This window comes from Octopus bimaculoides, chromosome 4 (assembly GCF_046866305.1).
Source record: "Octopus bimaculoides isolate indiv1 chromosome 4, ASM4686630v1, whole genome shotgun sequence".
Classification (NCBI taxonomy): Eukaryota; Metazoa; Mollusca; class Cephalopoda; order Octopoda; family Octopodidae; genus Octopus; species Octopus bimaculoides.
In genome coordinates this window covers 86,321,226-86,337,597 of record NC_142931.1, presented here as the reverse complement: position 1 = coordinate 86,337,597, position 16,372 = coordinate 86,321,226, and the positions used below count along the sequence as shown (strand labels likewise).

At 37.5% G+C, this 16,372-nt stretch overlaps 1 protein-coding gene across 3 annotated transcripts in view; it reads right to left on the bottom strand.

The window, feature by feature from the left end:
- LOC106879415 (neuronal cell adhesion molecule) overlaps window positions 1–16,318 on the bottom strand; it is a 179,921-nt gene extending 163,603 nt beyond the window's left edge. For all 3 annotated transcript variants that reach the window (XM_089350920.1, XM_089350918.1, XM_089350916.1), the window contains exon 1: window positions 16,251–16,318. The gene's annotated coding sequence lies outside the window, so the exon portion shown is untranslated. The remainder of the gene's footprint in view (window positions 1–16,250) is intronic.
- Between the last annotated feature and the right edge of the window lie 54 nt (window positions 16,319–16,372).

Genomic DNA, 16,372 nt, shown 5'->3' with positions numbered 1-16,372 from the left:
AGTCCTTAATCTCTAACTCTCGTAGTAATTATACTCTATTACCATTCTATCTGTTACTTTTTATTTCTTAACAGAATACTAAAAAGGTAAAAGAGAAATGGTATAGTCATGTAATTAAGGAGGTTACTTTGCAACCATGTGGTTCCCTGTAGCCTTTTTCTATAACCTTGAGTTATCTATCTTGTGTGTATAATTTGGAAACTAAACAGAGGTCCATCATAAACACATACATGAGTACATATGTGAGTAGGTTAGTCTGTGCATGTTCGTTTTTACCAGTCAACTTTTAGTTATTTTATTGAAAGGCAAGGTTAAGCCCAGTGGAATTTGAACTCAGAACATAAAACCAAAAAAAATGTCACTGAGCATCTTGTAAAGTGTGCCAATGATTTTGCCAGCTTGCTGCCGCAATAATAATAAAAATAATAACAAAGAGAGACTCAGAGAGCGCAAACCTCTGCCAAGGCAACACCAACGTCCTCTCAATGATTAGCCAGAAATGATTTTTAAAATGAGAATACCTGAAATAAACTCGACTGCTCTCACAAACGAAAATACTAAAAGTGAACCCGACCGCTCTCAAAAATTAAGTATAAAACAGTCAGAATAATCCAGAATCCTTGTCTGGTACCGTATTGATCCCAAAATTTAATCAGTTTGTGCCTGTCACGGGGTCAAACATCCCTGAAAGTTTCATCTGAATCCATCCAGTGGTTCTTGAGATATCTTGTCCACAGACAAACAAACACAACTGAAAAACAATACCTCTGCCTTTGCTAAGGCGGAGGTAATAATAATAAGCTAAAAAAAAGAAACGTTTAAAATGTCCAAAGGCAGAGCAAAAAATTAAGGACAGAAGTGAAATATGAGCAAGATTGTTTTTTCAAGAACATTTTTAAATAATGACAATTATGGTAGGCGAAAATTATTTCAAAAGGAAGTCTGATCTCATACACCATAATTAAAGTATTTTTTTTATCATTTATTTTCTAAAAAGGTAAAGTCAGTTCTATTATGTTAGTTTTATAAACAGGACAAGACAATTGTAGTAAAGTTTGGAAAAGGAGGTTACTGAAAAGAAATAACTAAAACACAAAGAATAATTTAAAAAGCCAAGAGTAAAACCACTTGGCAAGGAAGACATTAAATTGTTACATAAGTAATTAACAAAAATTAGAATTAATTCTGTTAAGTTGGCTTGGTTTATAGAACAATAATTTGTAATCATCTGAAAACAAGTTAACATTTTCAGTGTATGTGGAGGAAGACTGAGAGAATGTGTGTGTGCACATAGGAGTAACAGAGGAAGAAAAAAGACTGAGTAGAAATGGGAGAAAGAGAGAGAAACTGTGAAATGTTTTGGGGGAGAGAAACAGAAACTATGGGTGTATTTGAAAGATACAAAGAAAGAGAGAAAAAGAGAGATAGGGAGAGTGTGTAGAAGAGAAAGAGAGAGACGAAGACTGGGGAGTGTGACAGAGAAAGAGATTTCTGAGAGAAACAATATCTTGCAGCATAAGAGAAACAATTCAACTAGGATTCAGAACTAGATTATTAGGTTGATTTTTGTCAAAAACTTGGCAGCACTATACCACAATGCACACCATATGTATAGGTGTGAGAACAATGGTGGGACAGGTAGACTGGAGAGGACATTTGATTGATTTCTGAGAAGTTGACAAGCTGATTGTACTTGAAAGTGTGAGTTGAATATTTTGTCTGCATCTTTTTTTCTCAACATAAATGATGATGCCAACAGCTCCATAAAGGAAGTGCTGATCTCTCAAAGTAGATGGAACACATGAAAGAGGGAGACCCAGGAAGATATGGGACGAAGTACTGGAGGATGACCTCTGGTCGCTGAACCTTTCAAATGAGATGATAAAGGAGTGAGATACCTGGTGCCTTCTTGTACTCAAGAAGACCTGTCCTCCACAGTAGAAATGTTAAGGCCACCCCTCAGTGAAGGAGTTTGGCCTGCAAAAGTATTGTGCAGGTGCCATGTAAAAAGCACTTGTGCCAGTGCCATGTAACAGCACTCATGCAGTGTAATGTAAAAGCACCCAGCAACCTCTGTAAAGTGGTTGGCATTAGGAAGGGTGTCCAGCTGCAGAAACCATGTCAAATCAGATTGGAGCCAGCTGCAGCTCTCCAACTTGTCAGCTCTGGTCAAACCGTTCCAGCCCATGCCAGCACGGACAACAGACGTTAAATGATGATGATGATATTGATGACCGAGGATGAAAAAGGTGAAAGAGAAAAACACCTAATCAAACTGTACTTTCTCACAGCACCACATACTGTCCCAGGGCACTTTACTCCATAAAGTGCAGCGCAACACTAGTGTGCTAGACTACATTTCAATTGTGTTACACAATGGTACTAAAATACATAGATATAAATCAGCAAAAGCATACAATGGAAACTTAGGTAGGATCAAACCTACATTAAAAACTGGTGTTTTCAGGTAAAAAAATTATTTGAAGTGGCTGTGTGGTAAGAAGCTTGCTTCCCAAATACATGGTTCTGGGTTCATTCATACTACATAGTACCTTAGGCAAGTGTCTTCTACTATAGCTTTGGGCCAACCAAAGTATTTCTTTAATGGATTTAATAGCCGGAAACTGAAAGAAGACCATTGTGTGTGTGTGTGTGTGTTTGTTTGCCCCTCACCATTGCTTGACAACAGGTGTTGGTGTGCTTAACTCCTCGTAACTTAGTGGTTCAGCAAAAATAGTTTAAGTACCAGGCTAAAAAATAAAACCAAAAAGATTAATAAGTACAGAAGTTGATTTATTTGACTAAAATTCTTCAATGTGGTGCCCCAGAATAGCTGCAGTCTAATGACTGAAACAAGTAAAAGATAAAAACGTATAATAAAATGTGTATGAGAAAAGAATAGAAATACAAAGGAGCAGAGATTAAACACAAAAGTACTATGTAAAAATGAATAGCGTGAGTTAAGTTTATAACTAACCAAGAAGTAAAAAGAAAGGGTGGGCTTTTAAGATAAGCTGAGGTCACCTAAAGAAATTGTATTGACAAAAGATAAAACTTGCACTAATGTGGCTATCTATAAATTTTTATATAGGTTTTCATTGACATGGCTGTGTGGTTAAGAAGCTTGGTTTGCAACCATGCAGATTCAGGTTCAATCCCATTGAGTGACACCTTGATTATTAAGTGTTTGATCAATTCCTCATGCAGATTAATGCTTTCTGAATGGATCTGGCAGGTGGAAACTGTGTGAAAGCCCATTGTGTGTGTGCATACACACACACGTGTTTCCTCACCACTGCTTAGTAAGTGGTCTTGGTTTGTTTATGTTACCATAACTTAGCAGTCTGACAAAGACACCTATAGAATAAGTACCAGGTTTAAAAATAAGAATTTGGGTCAATTCAACTCTTTAAGGTGGCATCCCAGCAAAGCTGTAGTCCAATGGTTGAAACAAACAAAAGATACATATTTTACATTGCTTCTTTCCTTTTAACGTCAAAACAATGGTATACACACACATGCATGTGCGTATATATATATATCTTTTACTAGTTTCAGTCATTTGACTGCTGCCATGCAAGAGCACCACCTTTAGTTGAACTAATCGACCCCAGGACTTATTCTTTGTAAACCTGGTACTTATTTTATTGGTCATTTTTGTTGAACCACTATGTTACAGGGACATAAGCACACCAACATCAGTTGTCAAGTGATGGTGGGGAGACAAACACAGACACACAAATACATACATATATATATATATATGTATGTGAATAGATAAAACAGGGGGCAACTGATGAAGGGAATGTTCTTTATGTCGCCTGTCTCGTTTCTCTATTTGTTTCTTTCGTTGTTCGAAAAAAAAAGTGTGTTTTCCATGTTTTTTATGTTCTTGTTTCTCATTTTGTTCACCTTTTTTGACGTCCTATACCCTTATATGCATGTATATATACATATATATGTAGGTATGTATATATATATATATATATATATATATATATATATACGATGAGCTTCTTTCAGTTTCTATCTACCAAATCCACTCAAGACTTTGGTTGGCCCGAGGCTATAGTAGAAGACACTTGCATAATGTGCCGTGCATGGAACTGAATCCAGAACATGTTGGGAATAAAGTTTCTTACCACGCAGCCACTCCTGCGCCTATATATATATATATATATATTTAACTTCAGCCGTGTAACTGCTCATGTGCTGTTGGTGATATTTTCCCTTCTCTGGATTTTTCTGTTTTCCTTTCTGATGAAGAGCTATTCCTGAAACGTTAAAAGCTCTCTTTTTACCCAGTGTCAAACTACTACATTCCATGTGCATGTCCTCTTGTTATTTGTTGATGAGGTTATATTTAAAGTCTGATCAACTATAATTGGCTCAAAGAAAGCCTTGTGAGAGATTTGCAAGGTGAATGAATCTTTATTCAGTATCCACCTTGCAAATCTCTCACAAGGCTTTAACCCAGAGTTATAGTTCATAACATATGACTTGCCAAGTTTCACAGTAGGATTGAAACCAAATCTCAATAATTAAAAGGAAGCTTCTTAATCACATTGCCACACCTACACCTATGAACGTGTGTACAAAACAAACTACCTAAATACACTAATACACTTTTCTCATGGTTGTAAGAGAGAGAGAGAGAGAGAAAGAGAGAGAGAAAGAGAGAGAGAGAGAGAGAGAAAGAGAGAGACAGAGAGAGAGATAGAGAGAAAGAGAGAGAGAGAGAGAGAGAGAGAGAGAGAGAGAGAGAAAGAGAGAGAGAGAAAGAGAGAGAGAGAAAGAGAAGCAGTCAAAGACGTCCACTTACACAAACGAAATATATTCAGCAAAACAGGTTGGAAAATTTGTGAACTATTGAGGTCACCAAGCTTGACAATAATAGGAGACTTGTTTTTTGACAATCCCATTCCATAGTTTAGCTTTGTTACAGTTGATTGTTGTGGAAGTAGCAGTGGTGGTGTTAGTGGTGGTTGTCGAAATAATGGGTGATAGTGGGCGGTGTCGTAACGGCGACTATAAAGCGGTGTCGTCGCGTCGCGGGGATATGGTAGAGTAGTGTGACGACAGTGATATAAGTTTTCATGAAAATGGAAACTTAAAACGCGTTGAAGGGATGCATGTATTATACATATCCCTGGGCTAACAAAAGCCTTGTGAACGGATCTTGGGTTTGGTAGACTAAAACTGAAAGAAGCCTACAAATTTATATATAATTACGAGTAAATTATTATATACACATGAAACAAGTAGATGGAATAAACAAGCTTTAATTAAAAATCACAACTATTGTTTCTGTGCAATGGTAACAGCTATTGATTGCTGAGTTTTCCATATACTCTTTTCTACTCTAGGTACAAAGCCCGAAATTTTGGGGGAGGGGGCCAGTCGATTAGATCGACCCAGTACACAACTGGTACTTAATTTATCAACCCTGAAAAGATTTAAGGCAAAGTCGACCTCGGCGGAATTTGAACTTAGAACGTAAAAGACAGACGAAATACCGCTGTGCATTTTGACCGGCGTGCTAACGTTTCTGCCAGCTCACCGCCTTGAGTTTTCCATGTACTATTTCAAAAATTAATTTATAAACAATTACATAAATAAATATGATCTCGAAGTAGCTGTGAACCGGCACATCATCAGGTGAGTGGCTTTGAGAATGCTGCTGGATCACGTTCAGTTTTCCCCTTGTTTTATAACCTGTATATGTGTGTTTGTGTGTGTGTGTGTGTGTGTGTGTGTGTGTGTGTCCTACCACTACTTGACACACGGTGTTGCTTTGTTTATGCTCCTCCCCCGTAACTTAGCAGTTAGACAAAAAGAGCCCGATAAAATAAAAACTAGACTTTGTTTTTAAAGAAACAATGAAAAGGACTGGGGCTGATTTATACAGTTCTATATTTAAGAGATGAGGAATTATGTACATTATTTACATTTGACGGATATTTGTCCTCATCTTGTTTGTTGCTAACACAACGTTTCGGCTGATATATCCTCCAGCCTTCAGCAGGTGTCTTGGGGAAATTTCAAACCTGGGTTCTCATTCCTAAGGTATTTTTCCATATTATTATTATTATTCAGGTCACTGCCTGGAATTGAATTCGGAATCTTGGGATTAGTAGCCCGAGTTCTTAACCACTACGCCATATGCCTGTAGGGGCTGATTTGTTCTGCTAATCACTTCAGGGTTGTACCCCGACATGGCCTCAGTTTCACGACTGAAATATATATATATATTTATGTAGTAAAAGTAACTAAGTATAAAGTAACAAAGGTATAAAATAACAAAGGCAATGTGCGAAGTTAACCGGTATATTTATACATTGACACCGTTCGTTTGCTTTGTAATACTGAGTGCTTCCTATCGACAGCATTTCAGTGACCAACGAAGTCGCAAATCTCAACTTTTGTTGTCACTAACGCCACCTTCATAAGCATGTTCAGACGTATATCTATATATCGATATAGGTTAAATGTTTAAATGCGTGTATAAAAGAGAGAGAGGGGGGGGAGTAATCAATATGCATCAGCGGGAGGTGGACAGTAGAGGATTTCCACCAGTTTATTACTAATAACTAAGATATTTCGTCTGACAGTTCGATACATAAGTAAACGTTATGTGTGTCAGTCTATCCTTTCTCCCACATATACACACTTAAGCAAAATTTCAAGTCGTGATGGTAATATAAAACGCATGTTTTCTGCCCTTTCGTTTTATCTCTCGTTCATCTGCGACCTGGCCACCAACACTAGATGTACTATCAGTCAGTAGGTGTACTACGGACACTTTTGCCACAAAAAGTGTAGGTGTGTATTAAATTACAATTACGACCTTTTCACGAAGTACACACACAATAGCAGATGCAGTCGAGTATGGCATCAAAGTAACAAAATATGTCAATATGGCTGCTTTTCTATAGCATGTTTAGCTATCTCCTGGCACATAACTTGGGCGTGGTTGCAACACAATTTCTTTTCCTTAACAGACTCTGCTCTTTTTAACATTATTCCAAAACAAATCAAAGAAGAAAAAAATCTTATCACCTTCAAACTCAACCTGGACAAATTTCTTCAAGGGATACCAGATAAGCTGCCTACATGGATACATATGACTTAACAGATCCTATCAAGTTAGACATCACCTGGGCCAATCTTTGGCCGAAACATATCCAAGTCATCGGGTCTAGCAGCCAAATAAAGATCTCCCCTGTTAGCTCATGCTTACATACACAAGACAGGTCATTTCTACAGATTTTCTAAAGGAATTACAGCTAGCACTGATTTTATCACGACGTTTCATATCCGAAACGTCAGAGATGCTGGCTATAATTTCTATAGAAAATCTGCAGAGATGACCTTAACGTGTGGTTTATGTGCATTGCTAACACAGTAGTGCACGGTATTGATTTGTAGTGAAACCTCTCTCGGACATTCAATCATAAATGATAACGAAGCTGCTAACATCTAGCCTTCGGTTGCCTTGGACCCTTCTATCCATCATCCTGATTGGTTCTTATTTGTGCGGCAATTGTCCCCATGTTCTGCTTAAGGGGGCATTACGTCCAATCGTGGTTTCAGCTAAAGTCACGTGAGAAGAAGTTTTCTTCGTTTCCGGTGAACCCTATTTCGCCTATAAATAAGCCCGATCCAACGACGGCAATTGTCTCCGATTTCAGATCTCTCACAGGTCTAGACGTTGACCACACATATACAGAACACAGCTACAGCTACAGCCAGTTCCAGCGCCGACGTCTTCACCACCAATGTACTGTCTACCATTGTCGTCGCCAGCAACACCAACATCAACAAGCGCGGTTTTATCTCGACCCTGTTTGAGTGGATGTTTCCACTCACGAGCAACAGTCAGAACTAACCAGCGAGAATATTCCGTATCAGGTAAACGGTCACAGCATTCGACGCTCAACACACATATTGTGATACTACAGCTCTGCTCCTTAGCCACAACTTCCTGCGTATGAACATTCTATCTCCTTGTGTAACTCTTATACGAACTGGTTTTCTCTATTCTCAGTGTTTGAGACCTTTTACTGTCTATGTTACAGACACTCTTTCTATATTCTGTGTTCCTCTCATTCACACTCACACTTGTACACTCACATATTGTACACACACTATTGCTTATACGACTGTCCGTCACTTCACATTGTTGTATACCTTCTCTTGTACACGAAGGCCTGACTTATCTACTGTGTTAATTTTATATCCCGCATGCACGCGCGCACAGACACAAACAGTTTCACTATGTCAATAAATTTATTCTCATTATATATCTAACGGTTGAGTTTGTCCTAAGTTCTTTTACTGGCACCATGGCTCGTATCTCACGATGAGCCTTCTATCTATTATATAACTTATTTTTGTGTTCGACCGTGCGACATGGTAAAAAGGAGCCTTTTCCCTTCTACGTCGCCATCTCCTTTGGTTTGCATGGTCGAAGTATTACAGATTTATAAAAAGGTTTAAATATACTTTGTAGCATATTAAGTGGGAGAGAGAGTTAGATGATCGGGAACGGGAAAATAGTATAGAGAAAGGAAGAGAGAAGTTTCATTACCACTCTGTGGATCAGGGTTGATCTCTGGCATAACACTAACCCCACTCACTTTCTCTGTTCTTGAGACCTAGACAAATGGCTGTCTCAATTTTGTACGTAATAAAATACATATCTTTTACTTGTTAAACTGTGACCATACTGAGGCACGGCCTTCAGGAATTTTTAGTCGAATGAATTAACCACAGTACTTATCTTTTAAGCCTGACACTTATTTTATCGGTCTTTTCGCCGCTACATTACGGGAAACGCAACATGAAAGAAAGTGTCATGCTCAAGAACACAACACACAATAGTTCTGGAACTGAACTCACAACCTCGCGATGCTCTAACCACTGACTCATGCACCTTCATATCTTGCATACAAACGCTTTATGTATTTAACAGTAAACTAATTATATGTAATACATGTTGGACAGATAGTTCTTGTTGAGTCCCAGGTCAGTCCACATGCAAACCGGCTTATGATCAAAAATGTTCCAGTTGTAACGATCATATATTTTTTGTCCATACAAAACAATGCCGCAGCATAGTCGCAGTCAAATGACTGAAACAAACCACCGCCCAAATATAAAGTAGCTAGGAATACATAATCCAGTATGTTCATTCCTTTTTATTTCAAGGCGTCAGAGTTTGGTTTGAGAGAAATTTGGCTGTTTCTGGCATGTTGAATGACCACATAGAAGACCTACCACTATGCTTGTCATGCAAGGCGTCAGTGCTGGTCCAACCGAGCTAGGATCAGAGCCGTTCTAACCGTAGTCATATCTTTTATTCAGTCCCATTACATCAAATACAATGCGGGCATGCCTTCGGCCTCACTAGATCAGCAAAGCTAACCTTCTGCCAAGTATCTCCAGTCAAAAAACTTCAGAATTTTTTTCCCAACCACGACACAATAATATAACTCACACGAATCAGTGGGAGAGACCCAACGTGTTACTTATAGCAGCCAAATCTCCCTTAAATTCCATTGTACTAAGCTTGAGACATTGGATAATACAGTTCCAAGATTATGTTTAAAGAAAAGACTACAGCATTTTGTTTACATTTCCATGGGTTTCATGTTATTTTCTTTCGGCGTTTCTAAGGTGGCGAACTAAGCGATTCTTGATGAGGAACTCTCTCTCTCTCTCTCTCTCTATCACACACACATCCACAAGCTTCCATGCAGTTTCCGTCTAACAAATTCACTCCCAAGGCATTGGTCGACCCAAGGCTATTGAAGACACTTGTCCAAGATACTGCGCAGTGGACCGAACCCGAAGCCACGAGGCTGCAAAACGAGCTTCTTAACCAGTCGTGCCTGTTTAAACATTTAGAAGTTACTGGCAGTGAAATGAGAAAGATGGAAATAATTGCAAGTAGTTAATGCGGGGTTCCTGGGAGGGAAAGCGCTGAATGGATGACGAAGGCGAAAGGAAACGAAGGTCGAATAATTTATAAAATTCGTCTCATACAATAGGATCGGCTCTAGTTAAACTGACCTCCTACGAAATCGGGCGAGGGAGTCATATCAGTAACTATACATGATTTTTTTCGACATTGCCCCCACCTTAACATACCAAAAGGACAAGAGGGCAGGCTAAATTTTCAAAATTATGGAAAAAAAAAAAAAGAAAAATAAATAAAAAAAAGGCGATGAATAATCTTCATTAATGACTTTTTAAACGAATGACACGAGAAACGTCATTTCCGGACTGCATAAGAGTAAATAACGACGTAGGCGTGGCGTGACTGTGTGGTAAGAAGTTTGCTTCCGAACTACATAGTTTTGGATTCAGTCTCAAGTGTCTTCTACAATATCCTCAGGCCGACCAAAAACTTATGATTGGATGTGGTCGTCGAAAACTGAAAGAAGCCCGTTTTGTGAGTGTGTGTGTGTGTGTGTGTGTGTGCTCTTCCCCCATTGCCTGACAACCGGTGATGGTATGCTTACATCCCTGTGACTTAGCGGTTCGGCAAGGAGACCGACATAATAAGTATCAGGCTTAAAACAACAACAAAAAAGTAATGGTGCCGATTCGTTCGACTGAAAGTTTCGAAGGCGGTGCTCCAGCATGACCGCAGTCTAATAACTGAAATGAGTAAAAGATGAAGTCATCACGGGGGAAAAAAAAAGCCAAACAAACACATTATTAGCAATATTATGAATATTTATCTACTCCTTAGAAATTAATAATCGACGAAATCTGGTTTGGTTGCAGTTCGACAAGAAGAGTGCGGTACAATAAGTACTGTCTTCGATCTCTTCAACTAAATCTTTGAGGATGACACTACAGTACTGCAAGAAGTGCCTTAGTCTTAGTTAGACGACGCTTCACGAAGGAAAACTAATAAGAGCGAAACATGTTCTGAGTTGTCCTAAAATACAAAAGATCACAGTCATTCTTGGTTCACTGTATCAAGTATGCTAGCACTCACTTCACTCTAGAGTAGAAACTCCCATTGGTGTTGCTACTGTTTACGTAGCAATAAGGCAGTCTAAGTCGAAAAACAACAACTATCCAGTGTTTTTATCTGTGCAGAATATCTAGGAATCATTTAGTTTAATAGTCGATAGGTATATTTAGTTGCTATTTCTAGCTGATCATGCGACCAGGTAGATCCTCCCACAGGGTCACCCGGATGCTATTTTTAAAATCACATAGATACATATATGAAACATACACATACACACACGTGTAAAGCCACACCTACTAGATACAGAAACGTATGTATAGTCAATATATTCAACTGACAACCAACTAACTGTGACCCGTTTGAATGCAGGTTCCCCTTTCCACACACAGAGTGGCAGTCAAGATTGCTACCGTCCTAATCCTCAATATAAGTATTTACTGAGAACTTATAAAAGCGGTAGTCAAAACATGACAAAAAAATAAAATAAAATAAAAAAAGCCTTACCAGCTGCCATCCATATATGCAAAAAGGCTATTGAAATTTAACAACTTTTGTATAGATTTCTCAACTATCATAGTAAAGTAAAAAAAAAAAAAAAAAAACTACTATATTTTCAGAAATAGATTAGGTATCACGTGATTATCAACCAAGACAAACGGAGTTAGCGAGTCTCTACGGTTGGAAATGGTAACCAAATCGCCTGCATTATCACACACCCTTTTACTATTTAGAGGTTTCAGTCATTGGACTGCGGCCATGCTGGAAGGAGCACCGCCTTGAAAGGTCTTAGTCGAACGAATCGACCCCCCCCCGACTTTTTCTTTTTTAAATCCTGGTACCTATTGTATTGGTCTTTTTGCGGAACCGCTAAGTAACGGACACGTAAACAAACCAACACCGGTTATCGAGCTATGGTAGGGGACAAACACAGACACGCAGATATTCGACTAGCTTCTTTCAGTTTCCGCCTACCAAATCCACTCTCAGTGCTTTGGTCGGCCTGAAGCTATTGGAGAAGACACTTCTCCAAAGTGGGACAGAACGCGGAACATCTCAACACAGCAACGATTGCGCCTATACCCAACTGATGCTGATTTACAAGAAGACAGGATAGTCATGGCTGGAATATTTTTGATCATAAATCTGTTCGACCAAAATGTCACCATCTGTAATATACAAGTTATCAGCTCTAACTTTTGTTGTCCTCCTTTGGAAAAGCAAAGACAAAACCTGGTTGGATTTGAACTTAAAACGCAGCATTTAACAGATACGTTTATTTCAAGAGGAAGCGTAGCTATATAGACGACTGAATCGATACTAAGTGGTGAAGATATTAGAAGAGGAACATAACTAAATACTGCTAAATATTTAATTTATTAATGCTTCAAATACTGCTTCACACACACACACACGGGTGCATGTATATATTATAACCGGCTATGAGAACACACCGAATGTAGTGAACGCGATTACAGGATTACAGGCCCGTTACCTCTGACTTTCTCGTATATATATATATATATATATATATATCCACCATCCCATCGTGTACAATGTTATAATACACGTAATAATGGTTTCAAATTTTGACACAAAGTCAGCAATTTCGATTACACCGAAACCAAAAGGATGAAAAGCAAAGTCGACCTCGGCGGAATTTGAACTCAGATCGTAAAGACGAACGAAATGCTGCTAAGCATTTTACCCGGCGAGCTAACGATTCTTCCAGCTCGCCGCCTTAATATACACATAATAATGAAACAATCAAACGTCGTTAAATATAATTCACGTGTTCCGGCCACATGCGACAAAAACTATCAAGTACATGTAGAATAGGGAAAGGAGACTCAAGAAAATAAGTAGTCACATATAAGCGTTTTTCAAAGGCATTTTAGTAAATTAGCGTCAAGTGTGCGCATAAAGTAGCGACGATCAATATCTAGTCTCGGGCGTGGCACAACCTGTCCTGTCACTACTCACTCCAACACCATCTAAGTTTGCAGTACGGTTTTTGTTTGTTTTTATCCCAACGGCGAACAGCTTTATATAGAGTGGATGTTTATTAAAACAGAAAATTCTAATTATTAACCATTTTTTTTTTCTGTCCCGTTTATCATGATACACAGGACATTTTGCCTGGCATCCATGCATCATATATGAGACACATTCCCAATTTATTTTTCGATCACCAGATTAACTTGGGATTTATGCTTTCGTTTAGGACAAGCGTAGGAAAATATTTGGGACGGGGAGAGTGTTAAAGTCATGAAGCTTCGTAAATGAATAAAGTGTCTGAATAACGTTAAAGTTTAAACACACACACATGTATATATAAATAGATATATAGCGAAAGCAAATACATGGGGGCCACATGTATAAAAAATCTCAGGTAAGACACACACACATGTTCGGTACTACTAAAGCAGCGCGGACCCGAACGCGCAGTCGCGCGTCCGCGCTAGCTAGTCGTGAGTGGTCGACCCTAACCCTAAACACCTATTCATTTGCACACGCGGGTTAGGGATAGGGTTAGGGTCGACCACTCAAGACTAGCTAGCGCGGACGCGCTGCTTTAGTAGTACCCACATGTTCCCTGTATGTGTCTAGATAACATTAAGCGAAAATGTATAACTTCGTGCTCATTGCTAATATGAAAATGCAAAACTTCTTTTAAAGAAATTCGTTGGATGATTTTTCTCATTCAAAAACTATTTTATAATAATGATAATAGAAGGCATATATGAATTCAAATTAATTAGAGTGGGAGGCGGAAAATGTGATCACTGAATCAGTTTTCGAAGGAAAGAATTCTGTGATAATAGTGACCTACTTCGTCTACCTGTCTCACGAAACTACAACTAATATAATGATAAACTTATTTTAAAATTTTGACTATAAACAGTATCGTAGTAAATTTGATTTTTTTTAATTGGCTGTCGACGGGTCAGTACGAAAATTCAGTTTTCATCAATTACCACAAACTAATACTACTTATAACGGACAAGTAAAGAAAATAGCATATTGTCACACTGTGTGTGTTTGTTTTAGGAACTTTCACCTGTAGGGATTAATGCTTGTGAAGTGAAAAAACAAATAGCTTCAATCGGATTTCGAAACCTGGTTATCGATTTAGTTTGCCGGGACGTTGCAGCGAGTAAACTTATACAAAAAAAAAAAAAAACAATACATGTAATAGGAAATTTAAACCAATTTATTGAAAAACTACTTGCCTTAGTGGAGATATTAAAAATTCCCCACTTTATCTAACACGCGAATTTGTCACGTTTCATGTACTAAACTCAAAAGATTACCTTAATGTTAATTCTTTGGAGCAAAATAAAGTCTTTTTTTTTAATGCGAGATTGAAAATAGAAAGTTGTGATGTTCATTACTTACTAAGGACTACTATCAGCAAAACTGAAATGAGAGAAATCGAACAGAATTCCACGATTTCACTCACCAAAAGTTTTACCTGTTGAACAGTGTTCACGTTATACCCCAATAGCTCAAATTTTATAGGTGAAGGAATTATGAGAGAATGCAAGATGACCTCCCTTCAAAAGGCTTAATCTGTTAATGTCCCAAATAAATATGTTCGTAAGCTGTAGATTAAAAGATTCTAAAAGATCTTTTAATATTGCCCAACAATATATCAAAATTTATAGTCGTGTATTCAGAGAGAGAGAGAGAGAGAGAGAGAGATAGAATGAATGGCAAAAGCGATAGAAGCGGGATTTGAACGCAAAATGTTTAGGTAATGCTTTGCAACTTGTTACTATTTTTCCTGTCCAAAGAATTTTCATAAATTTGTCCGAAACGTCCATGCTTGTCTTCAGATTCGTTTGAGAGTATGCATGAGCAGCCCAAACAAGTTGGTGTTTAATTTGCGAATGAGGAAAGAAAAATACCAGTGAGAAAATATGACCACGGACAATTTCACAACGCGCCTGTTTAGTTTTGTAACATGCATGTTAGAAAACATTGATATAAAGAGATGTAATTAAAATAGCACAAAACTTTTTGTCCGGAGGTGCGCTATCGATTTTCAAATTTTACCAGCCGGTGATAACGATTTCTAGCACAGACACAACCTCCAGAGATTTTGAGGGTGAAAAATACACATATATGCAGTAAGATTATAATACGATTAAATCATAAATATTAGAATGTGGTTCTTCGTGTTTGTTTGCCATATTCTTGCCAATAACACCTGTTATTAATGGTGGAATATGGAGAAGCTATTGCAAATGCGGTGTCAACGTTCTAAAAAGAATGACATGAAGAAAAAAGTGAAAGATATAATATATACTTTAAAGTAATACATAAAAATTTAAAACGGACCCCGCCCTCCAATAACGTACAGGCAATATGGCACGTTTCTGTAAATTCACACACTCGTATGTATGTATATAGTCAGACATAGGAAAGTGCCTGTGTGTGTGTGTGTGTGTATATATATATATATATATATATATATAACTTCATTTTGAGTATCACAACTGTCACTATATATATATATATATATATATATATATATATATACACACACACACACACACACATTCTAAATTTCATTAACAATGATTAATGAAAAATAAAAATTATAGGTTTAGGTAATGTGTTGTAAAAGAGGGGCTTAAGACTGTTGAGGTAAAAACTACGTGAGACATTTTGAATATACATAAGTGTGTGAGTACAGAGTTGAAGTGATTATTAGGATCTTTAATGGGACTACTTTAGAAAATAATAATCTGTTGATAATATTAAACAATATCCTTAATATGTCCGAGACAGATATTTTGATGACAGTAGCCCTTTCATTGCATTAACCATTATCATAATAAGCGGCTATTACTGTATAATATAAACCGGCAAGTAAAAATTGATTGGAGTGCGATTTAGTGGTATATCATATTACAGGTAACGCAACACCTTTAACAAGTCGCGAGTTATTTTCGAATTAGTTTAGTCAACTTAAATAATATATGAAGTTTCTCCGTATTGTTTTTTAATTTTTTTTTATCGGGGTTTTAAATGGCAGTTAGGAAATAGGACGATCGAAGAAAATAACCAAATGCTTTCAAAATCTTAGTTCGTTAAACAAATTATATATATATATATATATATATATATATATATATATATATATATATAACCGTCTTAAACACAGAAAATTAAAAATAAAACATCTTTAAAAAGATTTAATCTCTCGCAAAACATTAATGCAAATAATAATGATAACGAAAAATGAAACACGTACCTTTTTGTATTTGTAATTTACAAACTTCAAAAAAGAAGTCCCTCAGCACCGATGGTCCAGGTTAAGTTAATTTTTGAAATTTCCTTCGGGTGTCTACGTGAGCACAAAAGGCGTGACGTAAA